Source organism: Balaenoptera physalus (genome assembly GCF_965194825.1).
Source record: "Balaenoptera physalus genome assembly, chromosome: 2".
NCBI classification, from domain to species: Eukaryota; Metazoa; Chordata; class Mammalia; order Artiodactyla; family Balaenopteridae; genus Balaenoptera; species Balaenoptera physalus.
In genome coordinates, this window is record NC_138883.1 from 80,322,865 (window position 1) to 80,344,265 (window position 21,401).

Genomic DNA, 21,401 nt, shown 5'->3' on the forward strand with positions numbered 1-21,401 from the left:
TATCTTTGATAATCATTTATTTAGAAAAAAATCTGTTATTAGAGAAAGAAATGATTTTCCTTAAAGCATTCCAGCACCGTCTTCTTTTGCAGGAAAACTTTGTACAGCTCAACCTCACACCTACACAATGTCAATTCATAAAATAAAAAGCACCAGCACCCCATTGGGTTGGAATATGATGGGAACAGGAACCACATATTGGTGTGTTTTTTCAAGCAGATTGTGGTTGCTGAATGAATAGCATTAAACAAACATTGAGACAGCCACTCAGCTTTCCAGTATTACCATGTGGCCTGCCTGAGGGCTATTTCAAGGGATACTGAGCAGATACGGCCTGCATAAATCCAAAGAACAGTTCAAACATAAATGGTGTCTGTATGAATGAAGGAATTGAGATCTCCTGATGTAGGAGCTATAAATCTAGACAAGTAAAATAATATTTAATTGTCCTCTTACTAAAACAGGACTAAAAGACAGACAGTCCTCCTCTCTGTTCTTTCCAGGCTATCTTGCTCACATACCTTCTCCTCTCCTGAGTGAAAGGAAAGAAGGATGTCACTGTCGTGAACTCTTTCTCAACCTAGACATCCTGCTACTTTTCCGGGAGTTGGGAGTCAAGAGGAGTATGAGGTGCACAGAGGAACAAAGAAGTCTTCAGAGAGGTTTATGTTATTTTTTTTAAAAAGCCACTTAAGATGTCCTATAACCCAGGGACAAAGAGATGAACTGTGTATCTGGGAGGAGCATTTTGCAGGAAAAAGGCTTTGACCAGGGTGGAGAGACTTGGGTTCTGCCACTGGCTTTGCCATTACTGAGTGCCTGGGTCTCAGTTTCTTCACATGTAGAGTCAGGAATTGGACCAGGTCCCCTCAAGGCCTTTCAATAATGACATTATCAGCCTCACATTTTTGGCCCTTGATTATGCCTACATGTCCCAAAGGGTCAATTCTGTTTCATAAGAAAGAAAAATAAGGAATTCCTCATAATCTTAATTACAAATTTATTAGTCGAAAACTGAACTGAAGAGAGAAAGGGTAAGGCTCAAAAGAGATGCATAATACAGAAGGGATACCTGCAGAGCAGAACAAAAAGGAATCCAATCAGTTAGAAGTGTTAGACATTAGGAACACGGGCTCTGCTCTCAAAGAGCTGGAGGACTTTTCTGAAAGTGTAAGACAAACAGAGAACCCTGTGTGCTGCCTTGGAGGAAAAGACTGGCTTTCTTCCCAAAACATTAGAATATGACTGCGATGAGAAATAACCCTGAGCCTGGGGAGCCACATGAAGCAAAGTTAAGCAGTGATCAAAGAGGCACTAGGTGATTTTTTTTCCCTCCTGTGATGTCCAGGAAGAATTTTACTCTATAGATTGCTCATTTACTTGCTCACATTTTGAGAGTGTGTTTTCTCCATCATTTGGCATTTGGAAAAAGAAGATAAGTCATGATGTTTGATTCCTTTACGATCTCCAGTGCAGTACTTGCCTGAAAGTAACAAACTCCCCATCCTTTCAAAGAACTTAATTTTGTTGTCAGGTTTTCTTCGCAAAACATCTTGGCAAGAACTGTGGGAAAAAGATTATCCAAAGGAACAGTGGATGGCAGTATTGGTTTGCAACTCCAAAGCAGAAAGCAATGAAAACTACTATTTTTTAAAGAAGAAAAGTAGCATATTCTCAATCTTCTGAAACAGCTTCACATGGGCATGGGTCTAAAACCATGAAAAGTTCACATTTGCAGTTTCAAAACTTGTTAAAGCAACTACACCAGATGATTTGAGAATCTTGCGTTACAAAATATGGAGAAGGAAAATGATGACCCAGCAAAAATGATGGCCTCTTTTAATTCAAAGTTTTACATAATCATCTCACAGACTCTAAATAGTAGTTAACATACAGAACTAGCCAGTCAATAGACTATGACCAAAAAACACAAGCGGTATAATATTTAAAGTACAGTAGCAATCCTATGTCTTTTGTGGGAGTGGAAGAATTTAGATTAAAAGAAACAGAGGCTAGGATGGAAAGGGGAGTAGAATGGAGTACAAACAGGCAGCTTGTTATGAACTTTATTTTTAGCGATGAATATACATGTTTCAGTATTTAAATAGCACCTGTCCCTTAGGGATGCAGTTTATTATTTTTGCCTAATTATTCTCCTTTTGAGGATCTCATATCTGCTTTTGTACACTGTTTTGAACACTGATATTGTTCATGCATGTATTCCTTCATTCATTAACAAATACCTTTGAACATGCATGAAATGCGAGGAACTAGGGATATAGGTGCCCTAGGTGGGGAAATAGACATGTAAATAGAAATACCATGCAATATGGTATGTGATAGCTAAGTGGTTTATGGAATTATCACAGATTGGTGGAGTGAAGACATGATATAGCTTTTATTCGCAAACCATTGTCCTTTTCAGTATGTCAAATTGCCCTATCCTGTGGATATGTACTAAATCACATCTTGGGCAGATTTCAAACTCTCTTGAACACTTCCAGTTATTAAAGTTGTAACTTTTCATTTTCAGCTATTATCCTCTTTAAAACTTCTTTTTTTTTTTTTTTTTTTACCACATTTAAATACTCATTTACCTACTGCAGCTAAGGTTTATGGCTGCAGGGATCTGAAGAAGGAAAGGGTAGGCTTCCCTTTCTAATTCCTCTTTCTTCACCTTTACCTTGTTGCAGGGGCTGAAGGTTTTCATGATCTGCTCTGGGACACATGCTCCATCTGAGACATATCTCCTTCCACTTTCCATTTTCCAGGCCTAATTCTATGGGCATCTTTCCAGGCTGCCTATCTCTGTTTTTCTGGCTGCTGTGGACCTCTGTGTGCAGGCATTAAGCAGCTCCAGCTCAATTTCTTCCAAATCTTCCAGCCCCTGCCCCCAGCAAAAAACACACAGCTTCTTTCTGAGTCCTTTGACCCAACCTCTAGGGCTCTGTGATGCCCACTGACCTGTGGAGAACTCACACACCTTTGTGGATGACAGAGGATGCTCTGCCTCTGTTCCTCTGCTGTGTGCTGTCATCTCTTTCTGTCTAATGGCTTTTGTCCTGCCCACGTAGATGCTTGGCAGATGAACAAGTCAGCTGCCCAACCAAATGACCAACTGAGAAAAGAGATGCCAATCTCCATTCTTGCAGGCATCCTCAATCCTCTGGAACTCTCCTCACATAGCTCTACATTATAAAGACTGCATCTCCAGAAGTGATGGTACATGGCATAAGGAAGAATAAGGTGAGGCTGTGGCAATGAGGATGGTGAACTATTGGATGAGGAATAAGAAAAAATGATGCTGAGGATGATGCCAATGTTTCTAGCAGTGGAGACTTTGTGGATAATGACATCATCTTCTAAGAGAGGAAAGAGGGCACAGGAGCATTTTGGGATGGGAAGATAATACATTCAGTTTTGGACATAAGATGATTGCTATCCAGCCAGAAATGGACTCCATGGAATGTTAATTAGAACTAAAAAATAAATAAGATTTACAACATAAGTTGGAAGAGATTCTAAATCCAAAGGCAGAATCTAGGCTTTGATGAATACGCAATAAGAAAACACAAAAAGAACAGGGTGGGCAGAGTACTGAAATTTCTGATTTTTCAGATTTCTGAAAGATCTCAGAATGTCCATGGACTAAATGCAACCTTATGAGAACTGGCAAACAAGATCAAATTCAAAAGTAAATCATTCCGGGCTTCCTTGGTGGCGCAGTGGTTGAGAATCTGCCTGCTAATGCAGGGGACACGGGTTCGAGCCCTGGTCTGGGAAGATCCCACATGCCGCGGAGCAACTAGGCCCGTGAGCCACAACTACTGAGCCTGCGCGTCTGGAGCCTGTGCTCCACAACAAGAGAGGCCGCAACAGGGAGAGGCCCGTGCACCGCGATGAAGAGTGGCCCCTGCTTGCCACAACTAGAGAAAGCCCTCACACAGAAACGAAGACCCAACACAGCCAAAAATAAAAAATATAAAAATAAATAAATAAATAAAAGATTACTATTAAAAAAAAAAAAAAGTAAATCATTCCAAACAAAGAGATTAGGGAACAGGAGAATTAAAAAAAAAAGTATTTTCAATTTAGCAGTCCAAAAATAACAGGAGAAAAAGGTGGGTCAAATAATAAAAGACATGAGAAGAAACTATTCATTCTAAAATAGCTTATATTTAGACTTTTTTCAAAAGTCCATTAAAGAAGGCAACAAACACAAGAACAGGCAATCAAAAAAAAACAGTAAAGATATCACAAAAATAGCTTCAAATAACCATGAGCAAGGAAATGCTTGGGAAAATATACAAATGACAAATCACTGGCTGTTAAAAAAAAAACAAACTTGGGATTTGAAGGTAGTTTACAAATCTCATTCAATGTCCTCATTGGATAGATGAGGAAATCAAACCCCAGGCTGCGTACATGAATTGCATAACTAGTGAGGAAAAGAAGATCAGGAGAATTCAAATCTCTTGAGTCCAGGGCCAGCCAGCTCTTTTCCACTAGCCATCAGCATTACCCTTCACTAACCAATTTAAAGTGTCACTAAAGGCCACCCTCAGAAACCCATGAGGCATCTTTGAGATGAACCAGTGCAATGGCCCCCTTTTTAAAAAGACTTCATTTTTAAGAGTAGTTTAAGTCTACAACAAAACTGAGCAGAAAGTACAGAGATTTCCCATGTACCTACCTCTTGCTCACACACATACATAGTCTCCCCCATAATCAACATTCACTCATCAGAATGGTACATTTTTTTTTTTACCAAGAATGAGACTACATTGGCCCCATAATCATCACCTCAAATCCATAGTTCACCTTAGGGTTCACTCTTGGTGGTGTACATTCTACAGGTTTGGATGAATGTACAAGGACATATATCTATCATTACAATATCATGTATTTTCACTGCCCTAAAAATCCTCTGTGCTCTGCCTATTCATCACACCCTGCACCCCAACTCTGGCAACCACTCATCTTTTTGTTGTCTCCATAGCTTGCCTTTTCCAGAATGTCCTATTTTTGGAATCACACAGTATGTAGCCTTTTCAGATTGGCTTCTTTCACTTAGCAACATGCATTTAAGGTTCCCAATGGCTTCCTTTTTGAAGAAAGAGTAAAGAAATCTAGGGAGTCTTCCCAACCATACCCACCCTGGATTCCCCATGACATTAGGAATTCCTGAACAATGTCACCAACCTTCTGACTTGATTATATAGAAAATATCGTTCAAGTCTGCAGGAAGTACACACAGACATTTTTGAAAGATTGGTTGGTACATTATTATGACTAGTTTCTATTCCTACTGTTTATTAAAAATTATATTTCTGAGCAAAATGGAGGGTTTTAGTAAATCACCAGCAGAAGCGGTCATGATGGTCCTTGTTTATATTTGTATCATTTAATATAGGAAAGAGTTTCTATAATTCTTGATGAGATTGTGACATGGAAAGAAAAATAGTAGCCATGGCCCGGGATTCTTATGATTATCACTGATTCTGCCAATAATTTTCTGTATTTAAATATCAAGTAAAAGAGCAAAATACTTAAGAATGCCACAAGTGGCTGCCTCCCATGATTTTTGTGTGTCTGTTTGGTAATTCAGTTCTACAGTGTAAACAGCTGGCAGCAGCAGTGTTGTGTGCTAAATATCTCTTTACAAAATGCTAGAAAACTAGAGAATTACTAACAATTAAGGGTTGGTACACACAAGTGGCCAAAATTGCAGTTTACAAAAGAATGATAATTGCTCAAGAAGATAGGATTGATGCATATAATTGGATTTGGTCATTTAACTTTTTTCATGTGTTTGCATTACCTCAAATGGATGCACGCAGTTGCTATATGAATTAACAGGCATCATTTTGTATCCCAGCTTTCCTTCCCACACCTTTGCCCCTAACCTTCAGTGGCAACTACACTCAGAGTTTTTACTTTCTATCTGACTTCTTTATCAAAGCTTTCTTTTCCTTTTTGGACTCTGATAACATTGGTGATATAGTTAGACAGAAAATTTCCAAATGCAAGAGAGTTATAAATATTTACATTAATATACATATAATGGGACAATACTTGATTATATTCAATTACTGACCAGTGGCAAAACCAGATTTCAAAGTGTGGTGTGAGGACCGCAGGTTGTATTAATGTTTGTAGTATTGCAATGTTTATTCCTTTATGAGTATCATCAATTAACCATTGCTGCATTTGTTCCCATCAAGACTGTAACTGTTCTTAACATTCTTTCTGGTGAACAGACCCATGGTTTTCAAGAAAAAACATAAATGACTGCCCATATGGCAAATTTAACAGGTGTCATAGACAGCATACTGTGGAGGTGTAACAAAACAAAAATTGTTGGAGAAGGCACAGGTTATCGAGACAAGAAAATGATTGATCTTTTAAAAAAGTTGACCACCATAGATTGTTTCTTGCTATCTTTTTCTTCTAAGATGAATCAGTCTCAATGTTAGCACTGTAGGGGAACCAAAGAATATTTCCTCATACTTGCCGATTTGAATAACAGGTTTCATATACCTGATCAGTTCTATCACATTTCTGGCAAATTACAAAATATTTCTCTATTACATCTACATGATTTTGAACATTTGGAAAACAATTGAAATTTGGATGGATTAGGTGAATTGACTCCATCTCCAAGAACCATGGAATTATCTGTGCAAAGAGCATCTTGTTTAAAAGTGTCACCTGCACACCTGAAATCTTGAAGCCTTTTGTATGCAAAATCTTGTTAAAATCTGAACTTTCCTAGAATGAATAAAATCTTCATCCTTTAAAAGCCAACTCCAAATGGGTGGAAAAGGAGCTGCTGAGAAGGAGGAAAGAATGCTGAAAGATATAGAGAGGGTTGGGGATTATTGATTGGGGTTTAGGATACTGCAAGCGGACCACAGGGACTCTTGTCTTCTGCAAGCACTCATTTCAATGACCTAAGCCCTTGCACCTAAATGAAGCCCTTGCATATCCTCCTCCAAAGTGCTGTTTTAGACACCATCCTCATGGTTTCTCATCACAAAACTTGCCTGTTTCCAATCACTCCACTTACCCCAGCACCACCACCATTCTTCTCACCTAGAAAGGAAAGAAAATCAACTTGTATGTCAAATACGACTTTTGCCATTTCATCCCAAAGTTCTGTTAATACAAAATAATAACCTTTTAAGTCAGTTATTAATTTTACTTTAAGACTATGTACCCAAAGATGGTGTTAATGATTTCTCTATTATATTTTTGTTGTGCTCACTTTTGTGACTCAAATATAGTTGAAATAGTTATCAAGGTTGTGAAAGGTAGCTCAGAGGAGCAAAGATAAACAATAAAGATAAACAATAAATATTTCTCATCCTATTTGGCAAGCCTGGCATAACTGAGACAACTTACACAGGTAGAGGGAATAAAGATCACTTGAGATTCACCCTGAAAAAGTCAAAGTATACGGATATTCAAAAGAAAGAGACGCAACAAGTTAGTACTGAAAAGCTCTCAGTATATGATTTTCTTGAGCATCCTAAGTTGGGCTACATTATTAGAGATTGTGTTTACAAGCTAGAAAAGACTCTTTCTTCTTACAACTTATAAAAGCATAGTTAAAACACTATCTTGCCACAGATTCACCAAAAAAAAAAAAAAAAAACAGTTTAAAATGAGAAAAATAAATACCTTTGATTAGAGGAATTGAACCATAATGAAAACATACAGAACTAAATGTAGCTTGAATAGGTGGAAACTGAGGGAGGGTATGACTAGTCAACCAATTTTTGAAAGGATCACAGAAGAAATGGAGCAATTGAGTCAGGGAATACTCAGACTGTGTATTAAGAGGTATTTTCTAACACTGTTTCTAACACTGATGTTTGTTGGACTCTGGGAAAATTACCCTTTCAAAGGAAATGGTGGAAACCCTTTTTCTTACCTCATTTAAACTGGATTGGATCAAGCTTTCCCTCTGGGGATATACGTCTATTTGGACAGACTGTCCGGAGATGATTCTCATAAATTGTTTTTACTCCTGATTTATTTGAACCAAAAATTCTAGGGCGTCTGGTCATTGATTCTAAAAATAATTTCTCCTTCAATACGTTAACTCTTTTATCTCTTCTCCATCCCCATGATCTACTTTTGAAAGAAATATAAAGGAAATATAGTACTATTTCCTTATTTTCCAAGAGTAAAATGAACCAAATAAATAAAAGTATTTGAAAGTGGTGCATTTTTGCTTTGGAATACTCTTGGAATGAAAATTTACATCTATTAAATAAAAACTAGACATTTGACTATTATTACCATAAATATAATTCTGAAGTGATATAGAATTCAGCTCTAGTTACAAAATCATCTATTAAACTAATCACTCAGAAAGACCTCCATCCAAATGCTGTTATTATTACATAACATTTGTGGTGAAACCTAAAATTTTATTTCACATACTTAATAAAAGTATTTATTATTTATACAATTTTATTTATAGCTAATAGAAGTATAATATATAAAATACACTTATAGTATCTATGTCTTAAATATTATTTTTATAATAGTGATAATAATTTCGACATTTAATGAGCTAAGATGCTATCAATGTATTAGTTACAACAAACTGTGTTATTTCCTTGGGCTTTACATAGCTTTTCTACATAATAGGAAATTTTCAGAGACACAAAAAGGAAATTTTGTTTGTTTTGGAATGGATTACAAATTCTGTGTGTTGAAATAAAAATAGCAAGTAGTATTCCCACATTTGCCCTTCAACCTAAAGTCCAGTGGTATGGTGTGTGAGAAAAGGAGATTTCTCAAATATGAGAAATATGAAAAATTCCCAGGTAAGACGAGTGATTTTGATGGGGACAGCATTACCAAAACAACTTAGGACCCCAAATGAAGGATCATGTCTTATAACCAAACAATAATTGACTGAAGTTTAACATCTATATGTGTTGCTGGTAGAGAAGTTGCTGGGAAGCCACTGTCCGTGTCTTCTTGTTGACCAGCCTGAACCGAGAACATTTGATCATTCCAGGCAAAGAGCAGGCTTGCTGACATAAAACATTTTCAATAGACCTGAGCACAATGATGCTATTTGCCTCCTTTTTAAAATGAAATGCTCAGTAATCTAGGGGGCTTCTAATCTGTTTACCAGCTGTACTGATGAGCTGGATTTATTTAACTGTTATCACCAACCTGACCTATGTTACAATGACAGATAATGTTTTAATGAACAAAAGTATCATCTTTCTCAGGCTTTGCTTTTCTATGAAAAGAGAAATTTATGTTCAAAGATTCCACTTTTCCCTACTCTTTAAATGTAAATATGTCAGAGATATATTAAAATGGCATTCGATATAGACTACTATTTTTAAAACAAAGTTGTCATTTGACTCCTGGTGAATTCCTCGTAAATTCAGGACTGAATAAAGAGATCAGATTACATTAAATGCATTTTGGTATCTATAACTTTCTGCAATGAATTAAAACTGGCTGATCGTGTCTCCGGTGCATTTCATTTTACGTTGATTCATGTACTGTAATATAACCTTCAAAATTCCCTTATGCCAACAAACTCACTCAGATATGCTGAGTGCAAAAGGAGATTAAAGTGGCTATAAGATTGAAAACTGTATGAAGGCATCAGATAATGCAGTAGAGGTATAATGAAAGTGTAAACAAAGCGGGTAAATGTAAAAATCACTGTTCATATAATCCACTGCTGAATTCAATGGAGACTTTAGCTCCCTGCCAAATATATATTAATACCAAACAAATTGGCAAGATCAATACACCAAGCCTGTTTCATTCTTATTAAAGTATTTTTCTCTTTGAGACTAAGCATAAGTAAGGCATGTCATTCTCCTTTGGAAAATGTAATATTTCCCCCAGTAGGAATTAAACATTCAGGTATACTCAGACTCCCAGATCTGAGAAACTCACGTCGGATGATTTTCCTCCAATCTTTAAAATTGAAGTTACTTACAGAAATAACCGTTTATATTTTCCTGAGCAGAAGCTTTTTGTTTCTGCATTGTGAAAGCCAATCCATCCTTTAAAGGCTCTTTAAGCTGGCAAAAAAAAAAGAAAGTATTATTACTGAGCTAGGAGCCTCTATTGTTTCAGTAGTAGCTAGAGTTATGGATGAATGCTTTCAACAGAAGTTAAAAGAGATAATGAGTCTTTAATGATACAAAATCAGAGCCTTGTGTGCCTAGTGAAGCCTGACACAGGCTCCAGCTTGCAGCTAGCAAGGAAAGCTCATCCGCTATCTGTTTTACAGGCCAAAAATACCCACAAAGTTCCTCCGTGGAAAATTGTATATCCTTTAAGATAGGATCAGTGGTGTTTGTCTGTTAGATTAAACTGTTCTGAGATGCAAACCAAAATAGGACAATAAGGCTATATTCTATCCTTTTCCATACATCTCTTTAAAAGTTTAAGGTAAATACTCCACCTTAAAAGAAGCATCTTCTAATTTATTCCAGACTTTTTCAAGAGCAATTTCCTTTATTTTTCTTCCTCTCCACCAAAACTACAAACAAGAAACTCCAGAGTCACCCGCTTGGGTACACCCTCTGCTATGCTGACCAGATGGTAGATTACTTGGCTCAATTGAGAGAGATTTTTGTCCACCAAATATTAGGAAACTGGTTTGGATCTCAGCTGTGTAAATGTGTTAAGTCCCAGCTAGAAACTTCTGGGAAGCAGTGGGGAAAAACCTCCTCCTCCATGAACACAAGCCAGGCTCCTTGATGTTAAATCAGATTTGCTTCTGAAAGGATTGGCATGTCTGATATGATTAGGAAGCTTCAGTTGTGCTGATTATAAATTAAAATTAAGAAAAACAGATTGATCTGGAAAATAAGAAACATAAGAGCACATTGCTGCACTCTACTCTTTGCAGTGATGCTTTAAAAGTGATGGATATGGGAATTATTTATTGTAGGAATCCTAACTAGGTTACTGTATAAAGATTTGCATTCTATCATCATTGTATTAAGGTGCCAAAATCAGTTACAGAAATGAAGAAAGGAAAACATCAACATAAATTGACTTGGTATATATTTAGCATGCATTTTTCTTTCATTTTCAAAAAATGTTCATGGGTGTGAGTGAATCTGGGAGCTGTGGGAAGGTGGGATTAAGAAGGCAAATAGATCATCATTTAGTGAAAGGACGCAAATTATTCCGCTGTTTCCTTTTTTGGAAAGAAATTCATTTTAGTATTTGCTCCTTTCTCATTCGTTTCCCCCTCACCCCATTCCCATTTCTAGCCATTCACCTCCTCTGTTCTAGACACACTGGCGCAGGAGAGAAAAGATCATTAAAGTTAAAATAAAGAAAGGGGATGTGGTGCATATTTAAAAGAGTTAAAATGTATGAAGAGGGTGGGGGGGAAAGACAACTGTGTTTTTTTACTCCAAATTACTATTTCAAGCCATGTTATTATTACGACACAAAGAAGCAATAATTGTTGACAATGTGGGCATATATTTAACTGGTTAATTTTAACTTTACGATGGTGAGGTTTCTAATCTATTACCTGGCATTAATACCAAATAGGACTGTAAAGAGGTGAGTATATTCTTAGAAAATCTATCCTATCATCACCAAATAATTGGAGTTTCTTTCTCACAGAAAAATTAATTGTTAAATAGAAGAATTGTTATAATTATGCCCATCATGACAGCTTATAACTTTTCCATGAATACAGAAAATACCAGGTGACCACATAGAAACTCAATGTCTAGAAAGAGCCATCACTTATTTTTCCCCACCGCCTCCCTCAGATTCTCTCAGGGACATTAGACAATAGATAAGGTCATGTGAACTGTTTCCTTTTTATCAGTAAGCAGGGTATATTGGATGTGGTTGGTTTTCTTAACTTCGAGTTAATGAATCAAGGGCCACTGACAGCCTCCCCGCAAAAATGGGTAACACTGTTTTCTTCTGGAAAAATCTTCTGCCTCTATACAGCATAATTTAAAGTATCTAAAACAAATAGAGAATTTCTGAATTCTGAATGCAATACTTTGCAAAAGCACACAAGCCTAAAGATGGGCAAGACCGCAGCACTGCTTTGCAAAACTAGTATATTGCTATTATCTGAACAACCAAAATCTAGATGCAATCTGTAGCTATATTTTTTAATGTCATTTACTACTCTACATTCTGGGACTGCAGTCACGAGCAAAGCAGACAAAAATCCATGCCTTACACTCTAGTCTCTAGACGAGATGCTGAGAACACAGCAGTGAGTAAAATAAAAGAGATCCATGCCCTGTACCTGGAAAAGATGAAAACTCTAAGTCAAAAAGATACATGCACCCCAATGTTCATAGCAGCATTATTTACAATAGCCAAGACATGGAAGCAACCTAAATGTATCTCCACTGACAGATGAATGGATGAAGAAGATGCGGTATATTTATACAATGGAATATTACTCAGCCATAAAAAAAGAATGAAATAATGCCATTTGCAGCAACACGGATGGACCTAGAGATTATCATACTAAGTGGAGTAAGTCAGACAGAGAAAGACAAATATCATATGATATCTCTTATATGTGGAATCTTTAAAAAAGGATACAAATGAACTTATTTACAAAACACAAACTCACAGACATAGAAAACAAAATTATGCTTACCAAAGAGGAAAGGGGGGAGGATAAATTAGGAATTTGGGATTCACAGATACATACTGCTATATATAAAATAGATAAATAACAAGGACCTAATATATAGCACAGGGAACTATATTCAGTATCTTCTAATAACCTATAATGGAAAAGAATCTAATAAAATATACATCAGTGTGTGCATGTGTGTATAACTGAATCAATTTGCTGTACACCTGAAAACTTGTAAATCAACTGTACTTCTATTAAATAAATAAATGAGATCCATACCCTTATGGCACTTAAAGTCTAATGGAGATGATAGCCAATAAGCAAGTAAATACATACATACACATGTACATACATACATAACATAAAGCAGATAGAGAGTGTGAATGTGTAAAACAAGGGAGGTGTGACAGAAGCATAGAAGAAGCTGATGTGGAAAATCAAGATTAGAAAGGTAAGTCTTTCTGGAGATGGAAAGGTAAGACTTTTGGAATCTTTTTGAGACTCTTCTCTCATACCTCTGACAAACTTTTCAAAAGAAATACCAGTGAAATATAATTCTATCTCATTATTTTTCTAGAGTAAAATGAATCAAATAAGAACATGTGGGGCTTCCCTGGTGGCGCAGTGGTTGAGAATCTGCCTGCCAATGCAGGGGACACGGGTTCGAGCCCTGGTCTGGGAAGATCCCGCATGCCTGCCGCAGAGCAACTAGGCCCGTGAGCCGCAACTACTGAGCCTGCGCGTCTGGAGCCTGTGCTCCGCAACACGAGAGGCCGCGATAGTGAGAGGCCTGCGCACTGCGATGAAGAGTGGCCCCCACTTGCCGCAACTAGAGAAAGCCCTCACACAGAAACGAAGACCCAACACAGCCAAAAATAAATAAATAAATAAAGAATTATTTAAAAAAAAAAAAAGAACAAAAAAAAAAAAGAACAAAAAAAAAAAAGAATGTGAAAGGGATGGATATATCTTCTAAGAATATTTGTAAGGAGCTTTCTTTTTGATAAAACAAACCAAAACAACCACAGTTCAACATAGTAAGATAGTACTTATTCAAACAAAGTGTAGGGTTTAAAATTATTATCTAGATGATTCCAGAAATAAATACTGTTTGAAGGGAAAAATATGATTAAAATTTGGGGATTGAAAGATTCAGATTATTGGCCAATATTAATCACATACTTCAGACAGATTTTCAACTACTTATTTCATATTATTGATACAACATGCATCTTTATATAAAATATCCTTACAAAATTAGGAGCTTTGCCAAAGGTGTTGTTTCCAGTGCTCTGATTATGTTTTAAAATATAATATTAAACATTTAATAGTAGCTTAAATGAAAACAAACTAGTTTAAAAAGATATAGTAATCCATTTTTAAAATCCCATACAATTTAAAGATGGGAAGATAGTTGGGTTGGTCATTTTGTCATTCTATTCAGACACTTTAATTTTATATAACATCTATTCCTTAAAGGTTTTTTCTAATCTAATTTGCATGACCCAAACAGTTGGGTTTCCAACATATCTCTGGAAAAAAATGGCTGTGTTACCAAATATATTTCACTGCTATAATTTTCTCTTATTACAATTTAAATAATGTAAACATGCAAACGATAGAGGTTTTATTGATCCATATCATTTCCTACTATTAATAGCAAATAGAGTTACAAGAAATAGTACAAATAAATGTATATTACCCTTAATAATAGCAATAAAATTACAAAAGCTAATTAACAAAACTGTGAAATACATAATGGGACTTAATGCTCTTTGTTTAGAGTTAGACCATAACCTACAGCCTATATTCAAGAATTCCAAATTTGTTTCAAGACCTGAATGTCTGTGCTACACACAATAAAGAGAAGATAGGTTGGTTTTGTTGGATCAAATAGGTAAAGAAGCTGATGAAGAATAAAGAGAATAGTACCTTTTGTTGAAGCAAATGATTTCAAACTGATTATTTTTGCTTTACTTTCTGATCATTGAATTTGATAATATCCAATCATTTTACTATTTTTGAGCTGAATAGATCCTACAGTACCCCTGTTTTCCTTTCTATTTAAATGACATTTTTAAAAGCTTAAATGTGAACTTTTACTAAGAATCTGATTCTTTCCAGCTCTCAGAATCAACTGCCAAATAAATGAACAAAATTTTTTCCTATCATCCAATGCTTTCATTTAATAGTAATAATAAATTTGCAGGTAGATAAAATGAAAGTAAATGTGTGTGCTTAATCAGAAGTTTAATTATCAATCAATATCAAAAAATTTAATGAAATGTGAATATAAAACAGAACAAAAAATATCATTCTCTTGCACTAATATAAATACATATAGCTTCCTACTATATGTCCAATATCTTGTTCTGCTCTATAAAAAAGATAAAAATGAACATTCAGTTCTTATCTTTGAAGAGCCTAATACATTGTATCATTAAGGAAGGAAATGGCAGTAGTAGCAGCTGTTACAAAGGCCCTGGAAGCAAGGGCACTTGATTTTGAGTTCCCATTCTGACACCTATTATTTATGTGACTTTTCTTTTGCTGCTAGGTGTGTCAATTTTAGAAACTTTGACCTAGGGATTCAGGTTAGGTGGACTAGCAAATGAAGTCAGAAGAATCATCATGGTCAGGAGAACTGGGAAGAGCTATGAGATTGGTAGTCCTCATAACAATAAAGAGCAATTTTAACGAGGAACAGGGATAAACGGAAATCAGCCAAAAAGTAAATACATGATAGCCTTTATTTTTTACTTTGAAGTCTCCACAAATCAATATTTGCATGTGTCTGAATGGATATTTTTAAAAACAAACTAAAAATATGATATGAATTCATTAAAGTTTTCCTTAAATGATTCTCCTCTTAAATCTTAATATCCATGTCCTTCATCTCTAACTACAATTGATTATCAGCCAAAGAGTATGTGCTTCATACTCTACTGGAGAAACAACACAAGACATAGTAATATTTAGCATTCTTAACATTTTGTTGTTTTGAATTGTATTTCTTTAGACATCCTAGCACACATTTTATAGCTGATCTCTATGTAACTAAACATTCTATTATAATGAAAATCTCATGTGCAGACTTCCCAAAGAACATCTATACCAAAGTTGGACCAAAGACAAACTTTTGATAGATACTGGTATCCTGAAAACATCTACTATATTAATAAGATAGCCATTTCCAATGAAAACATTTGCCTTACCAGAGAGCTCTTAATAATACCTAGTAAAGATTATGTAAGGAGAAGTAAGTGCCCTACCTTTCCATTTCAAGAAAGGATTTTACATGGAACAGATATGTTTTAGCTATCCTTGGACACCTTTTCTTCCTTAATATTTAAAATTAGCACACAATCTCTGCACTCAATCTATTTTTATTTTCAAATATACATAAAAAGTTTCAATCTCACCAAGTGTTTTTGGGAATTTATTTTTGTGGTGTAATTCATCATAACCTTAAATAACTTTCTATTTGTTGTTATCCTCATTCTTTTGGCTTTATTGAACATCTTCCTTGTCCAGCTTCTTTCATATTATAATGATTACTGATTACACCTGACATAAAATAATAATGTGCAAATAAGTACTTATATTATTTTAGGACTCTTTTAGTAGCAAGCAACAGAAACCCAACCAAGGCTAGCTACAGGAGGAATGTCACTAACTCAAGGGGAGGACAGGGAAACAGCACTACAGTCTGGCTCCATTTGTTGTCTCTCCTTCCCTCTATGCATCAGTTTTAATCTCTCTTATTGCAGGCCAACTGCTTCCATGTAGCAAGCACATGCCCACTGACAGTTTCCATAGTCATTCTCACAGCTTGGACATTACCAGTTTGAAAATCCCTGGGGAAGGACTCCAATTGACCTAGTTTGAGTTCCTTGCCACCTCTCAAAGCAGCTGTTCTCAACAGGAGTCATGCATTTCCTAAGAGGCATTTTGGAAATTTGTGAGGGTACTTTTGTCTATCTCAATAATTGGGAGATGCTATTGGCATTTAGTAGGCAGAAGCCAGAGATACGGATGCTCCACAATACAAAGAACAATCCTACAACATGAAATGTTCCAGTAATGGTTTGCCCTGAGTCACCTCATTAACACTTGGTTTCTCCTGTAACAACAACAACAAAAACTGTGCATGAGTGGGGGTAGAGGTATGTGTGTATCTGTGTAACAAGTGTGTATAATACACATACACATCATATATATGAATATCAATATATAACACATTTATCAAGACTGTCTACTGTTCTAATTAAACAATATTGCTTTCTTATTCATACTATGCAGGTTGTAAAATTGGCTGGATGCCCTGAAATGCAATTTAAAGTGTCATATAAGTTATTATGCTCTGTTCTGTCCTTATTTACCAAGAAATCCCTCCAAACAAAATTAACAAAATGGGCTTTGTTATTTCTTTGGAAGCTGTCTTCTTGTCAGTAAAGTTTACACATTTAAATGAATACTACTCTGTATAATTTTCAGATTATATTACACATTTGCAGCTGGAACAGACACTAAAAACTGACATAAAGTATGCTCACTTTCTACGCATAACAGTTGCTTTAAGAACCTTGATATTCTACATATTTCCATATTTTTCTTGTTTAAATGCACATTTTTTGAGAATTTTGGTTTTGGGTGTAAGGGATTCTTTCTGTGGATTGAGGCTGGGACAATGATTCTCATAACCTTTGGCACAAAAAAGATAGTCTTAAGCTATTTTTGCTGCTCAGTGAGTGTACAGGTTTAATTTTATCAACGTTTTAAGTGATTAAGTGTGAAAGGCAGTACCAAAAATGAAAACAATTCTAAAAATGCCATAATACTTGATAATGACTATAAAGCTGTTCACAAAATGAGACTTACCACCCGAAGGGTGTTAGAAAACTAATGTTCATATCTTCTCTGTGGCACTAAATTAACTATATGATCACGGCTAAGTTACTCAATCATCCTAAACTTTATTTTGTGATTTGTAAAAAATGGAAATAATGAAGCCTACCCAACGGAGTTCTTTCAAAAATTAATTGTGATGATATATAAGAACAAACCCAGTGCACTATCATTACTTGGCTAGTTTGATGGGTTTAAATCTCTATCTAATAAAACCTTTATGTTATGTGTTGCTAAGAGCACAGTTATGAGCCCACAAGCTCACCCCACAAGTGAGTGAGTTGTGACATTCGTCAGAAGCAGTCATTGAAGGCCATTTTCAAACTTGAAGTCCTAAGATGACTTCAGGAGACTCAAGATCACCACAAAACTCACCCAGGGAATCATTCTATTGTCAGTGGTTTTGAGGCATTTTCTCATGTTTCATTCCAATCATTGAGAAACTCGAAGAGAAAAGATTAGTTAGTTGATAATAAAGATAATCATATTTTTACTGCTGCTGTAATCTGAGCACCCCTGAATTCTCCAGCATTCTGAGTTCATCCTTTTCTTTGGTATCCAGAGAAATTAAGTTACACCCACATCTGTATAACTGCAAGAAATCAAGTCTCCTTAAAAATACTTCTGCCTTTCCCTAGGGGAGAAATGTTATATCATTACTTGAACTAAATTTCTGCTCTTAGTTTTCTCCTTGAGAAACTCTAGTTGTGTCATTACTGCCTCTAGACGCTTCTGTGGTCCCTAACCCCAAATCAAGGATTTGGTTTGCCATACAATAAAAATGAAGGTTGACTTTTCATTCATTCATAACTCATGCATACAAAAAAATGTTTCCCAGGACTCACGCAAAGGATATGACTGTGAATAGGACAGTCAGTCCCTGTCCTCCTAGAGTTTATATTCAAATGGGAAAGACAGATATTAAGCAAAGAATTACATGATAAACTAATTTATTACAGTTGTGATACTTCCAAAAAATATACAAGTTTCTGTGAAAGTATGTATTAGGGAGACTTAATCTAATCTAGGGACTAGAGGAGAGTTCTCTGAAAAACTGGCAAAGTGAAAGTTTAAATATGAGCTGAAATTACCCAGGGAATGGAGGAGCATTATAGTCATAGATAACTGCACATGAACTTGGAAAGAATGTTTCATGAACTTAAGGAGGCCAGTGTGCATGTAGTTATTGAATGAGGGGAACAGTGGCATAAAATGAGGCAATAGCAGGAGGCAGGACCAAACCAGGGAATAACGTTCTGTTCTGTGTCCTAAAAAAATGACAAGCAATTTATAATTGTTTAGGTTGGAGTGTGACAATCTAAAACATTCTAAACAATCAGTATTTATAAGACACCCAGAACTCTAAGTACATAAATTTAATGGTACATACTCATTTGGGAAAAACACCCTTCAAATTTTGCCATCAAACATTTGATAGACAGTCTTCTGTTTGGTTGCACAGAATCAAAGCACTTTTGCTCTTTCAGAGAAATCTCATATATGAGAGGCACAGCTTAGTTTTCTGTTGCTAGAGAAGCCTCCTGAAATGGAGGACTATAAATACTGAGGAAGTGACACAATAGTTTAAGAACTGTTACAAATTATTTCAATGGATCCAAGAGTTCAGTGAGGAACTTGTGATTTCAGTTCTGACATGGGAAAAGCTTGGAAGTCTTCATTCTAGCTTTACAACCAGAAAAAACTAGACAAATGAAAATCAGTGATATTTCTCAGATCCATCAGACAACTGAGGTCTTGGGGCCAACAGCTACACCAAAATCAAACAATCATAGCTGAGATCTGCTTACCTAGAACTGAAGTTGCTGTGCCATAAACTGGTAGGAACATGTAAATAATCATTTTCACCAATGGCTGGAGGCTGAGTTTGATGCTGGTATGACAGTGCGAAACTTTTCAGGGGCCACAGTTTTAGAGAAGCTCCCACACTTTTGTTGACTTTACCTCCAGGAATGCTACTAGGATCTCATGGTAAAGATCTGAGAAAGATTCCCTCCTGGCTCTGGCAGGGAGAGAAGAGTAATCATTGCAGAATATATCCAGGGCCTTCTCTATAAGGCTTCTCCATAACAAAGACCTACTTTCCAGAAGAAAAGACTTTGCTGGAGACTTATTTCCTTCCTTGAGGATGAAAATTCCTCCTACTCCAGGCTTCTCTAGCCTTCCTGTTTCAACTAAGTGGGAGGGGGAAAGTACAGTCAACAGTCAGGTCTTTAGGAAAATAGATTGGGAATACTGCAGTCAGGGAAGAAAGTAGAGGGTAGGGGATAAAACTAAACCACTGGAGGGGGGCAGAGTCAAGATGGCGGACTAGGAGGATGGGGAATTCATGTCTTCGCACAACTAGGGCACTGACCGGGCACCAGTGGGGGACCATGGACACCTAAGGGGATGGGAGGAACCCCCAGTGACCGGGTAGGATGTGGGGCACGGAGGGGAGAGGAGAAGTGGAGGTGGGATGGAACTGGTGCCCCTGAGGGGTGGCTGGGGGAGGGGAAGGGATCCCACGCCTGAAGGGGGAAATTGGGGGACCATGGGAGGGCAGAGGATCAAAAGAGAGCGTGGCCAGGTTTCTCCTGCCCACTTCGATGCCCGGGAGCCTGCTGAGATCCTGGACCAGATCCTCCACCCCCAAAAGACCCTCCAGCCACGCGGGTCCTGAGGGAGTGGGAGTGAGGGAAAGGGGAGCAAAAGTGAAGTCCAGACCTACAGGACTGGCACCCCTGAGGGGTCGCTGGGGGAGGGGAGGAGTTCCTACACCCAGAAGGACCCACCCACGGTTAGGGGCCCAGCAGGGACAGGGGAGACCCTGGGGGAGATAGTGGGGGTAGGGGCGTGACAAAACAGAAGGGAATGCAGCCAGTGCGTTCCCTGTCCACTTAGGCACCTAATCTTCTGCCCTCGGAGCCTCCCTCCTGCTGCTCAGAGCCCAAGCCCCACCCCTACACCCCCACCCAGGGCCCTACCTCTATACTCGGAGACGCCCTCCAACGCTGGGCTTAAACCCCACCTACACACCCTCACTCAGGGCCCTACCTCCAAACTCCAGAACTCTACACTCCGGAGGCCCTCCTTTCCATGTGCTGCCTCTCCCCTTCTGCACAGGTCCTAAGCAGAGGCCCTGCTCCATGCTTCAACATCACCCTGCCTAGGCCTTGCCCCCAGGGCCTTTTCCAGCTGTATGGGTCCTGAGCCTAGGCCCCGCCCCATGCCCAAACGTCACCCCCCACTAGCCTAGGTCCCACCCCATCCTAAACCATGCCCCTGCCTAAGATCCACCTCTGCTTAAACTCCGCCCCCATAGCCAAGGCTTTTTTATTTTCTTTCTTTCTGTTGTGGTTTTATTTTACCTTCTTGCAGTTGTTTCAATTATATTTTTACTTTTCCTAATATATTTTTTATGTTTCTAATTTTATTTTGTTTTTTATTCTTTGTTATTGTATTGCTCTTTTTTTTTTTTTTTTTTGCCATGCCACATGGCTGGAAGGATCTTGGTTCCCAGGGTAGAGATCAGGCCCGAGCTGCTGTGGAGGGAGCTCGGAGTCCAAACGCTGGACTAATAGAGAACCTCAGACCCCACGGAATATTAATCAGAGTGAGGCCTCACAGAGGTCCACATCTCACCACCAAGACCTGGCTGTATCCAACTGCCTGCAAATTCCAGTGCTGGATGTCTCAGGCCAAACAACCAGTAAGACAGGAATACAGCCTCACTCATCAAAAAAAAAATGAAATGACAAAATAATATGTTACAGATGAAGGAGCAAGGTAAAAACCTAGAAGACCGAATAAATGAAGACAAAATAGACAACCTACCTGAAAAAGAATTCAGAGTACT

General features: G+C 37.3%; 1 long non-coding RNA gene across 1 annotated transcript in view; it reads right to left on the reverse strand.

The window, feature by feature from the left end:
- LOC309656308 overlaps positions 1 to 21,401 on the reverse strand; it is a 125,769-nt gene that overhangs the window by 62,798 nt on the left and 41,570 nt on the right. Inside the window, exon 2 of the long non-coding RNA XR_014261285.1 lies at positions 7,070 to 7,095. This is a non-coding gene — a long non-coding RNA (uncharacterized lncRNA). The remainder of the gene's footprint in view (positions 1 to 7,069; positions 7,096 to 21,401) is intronic.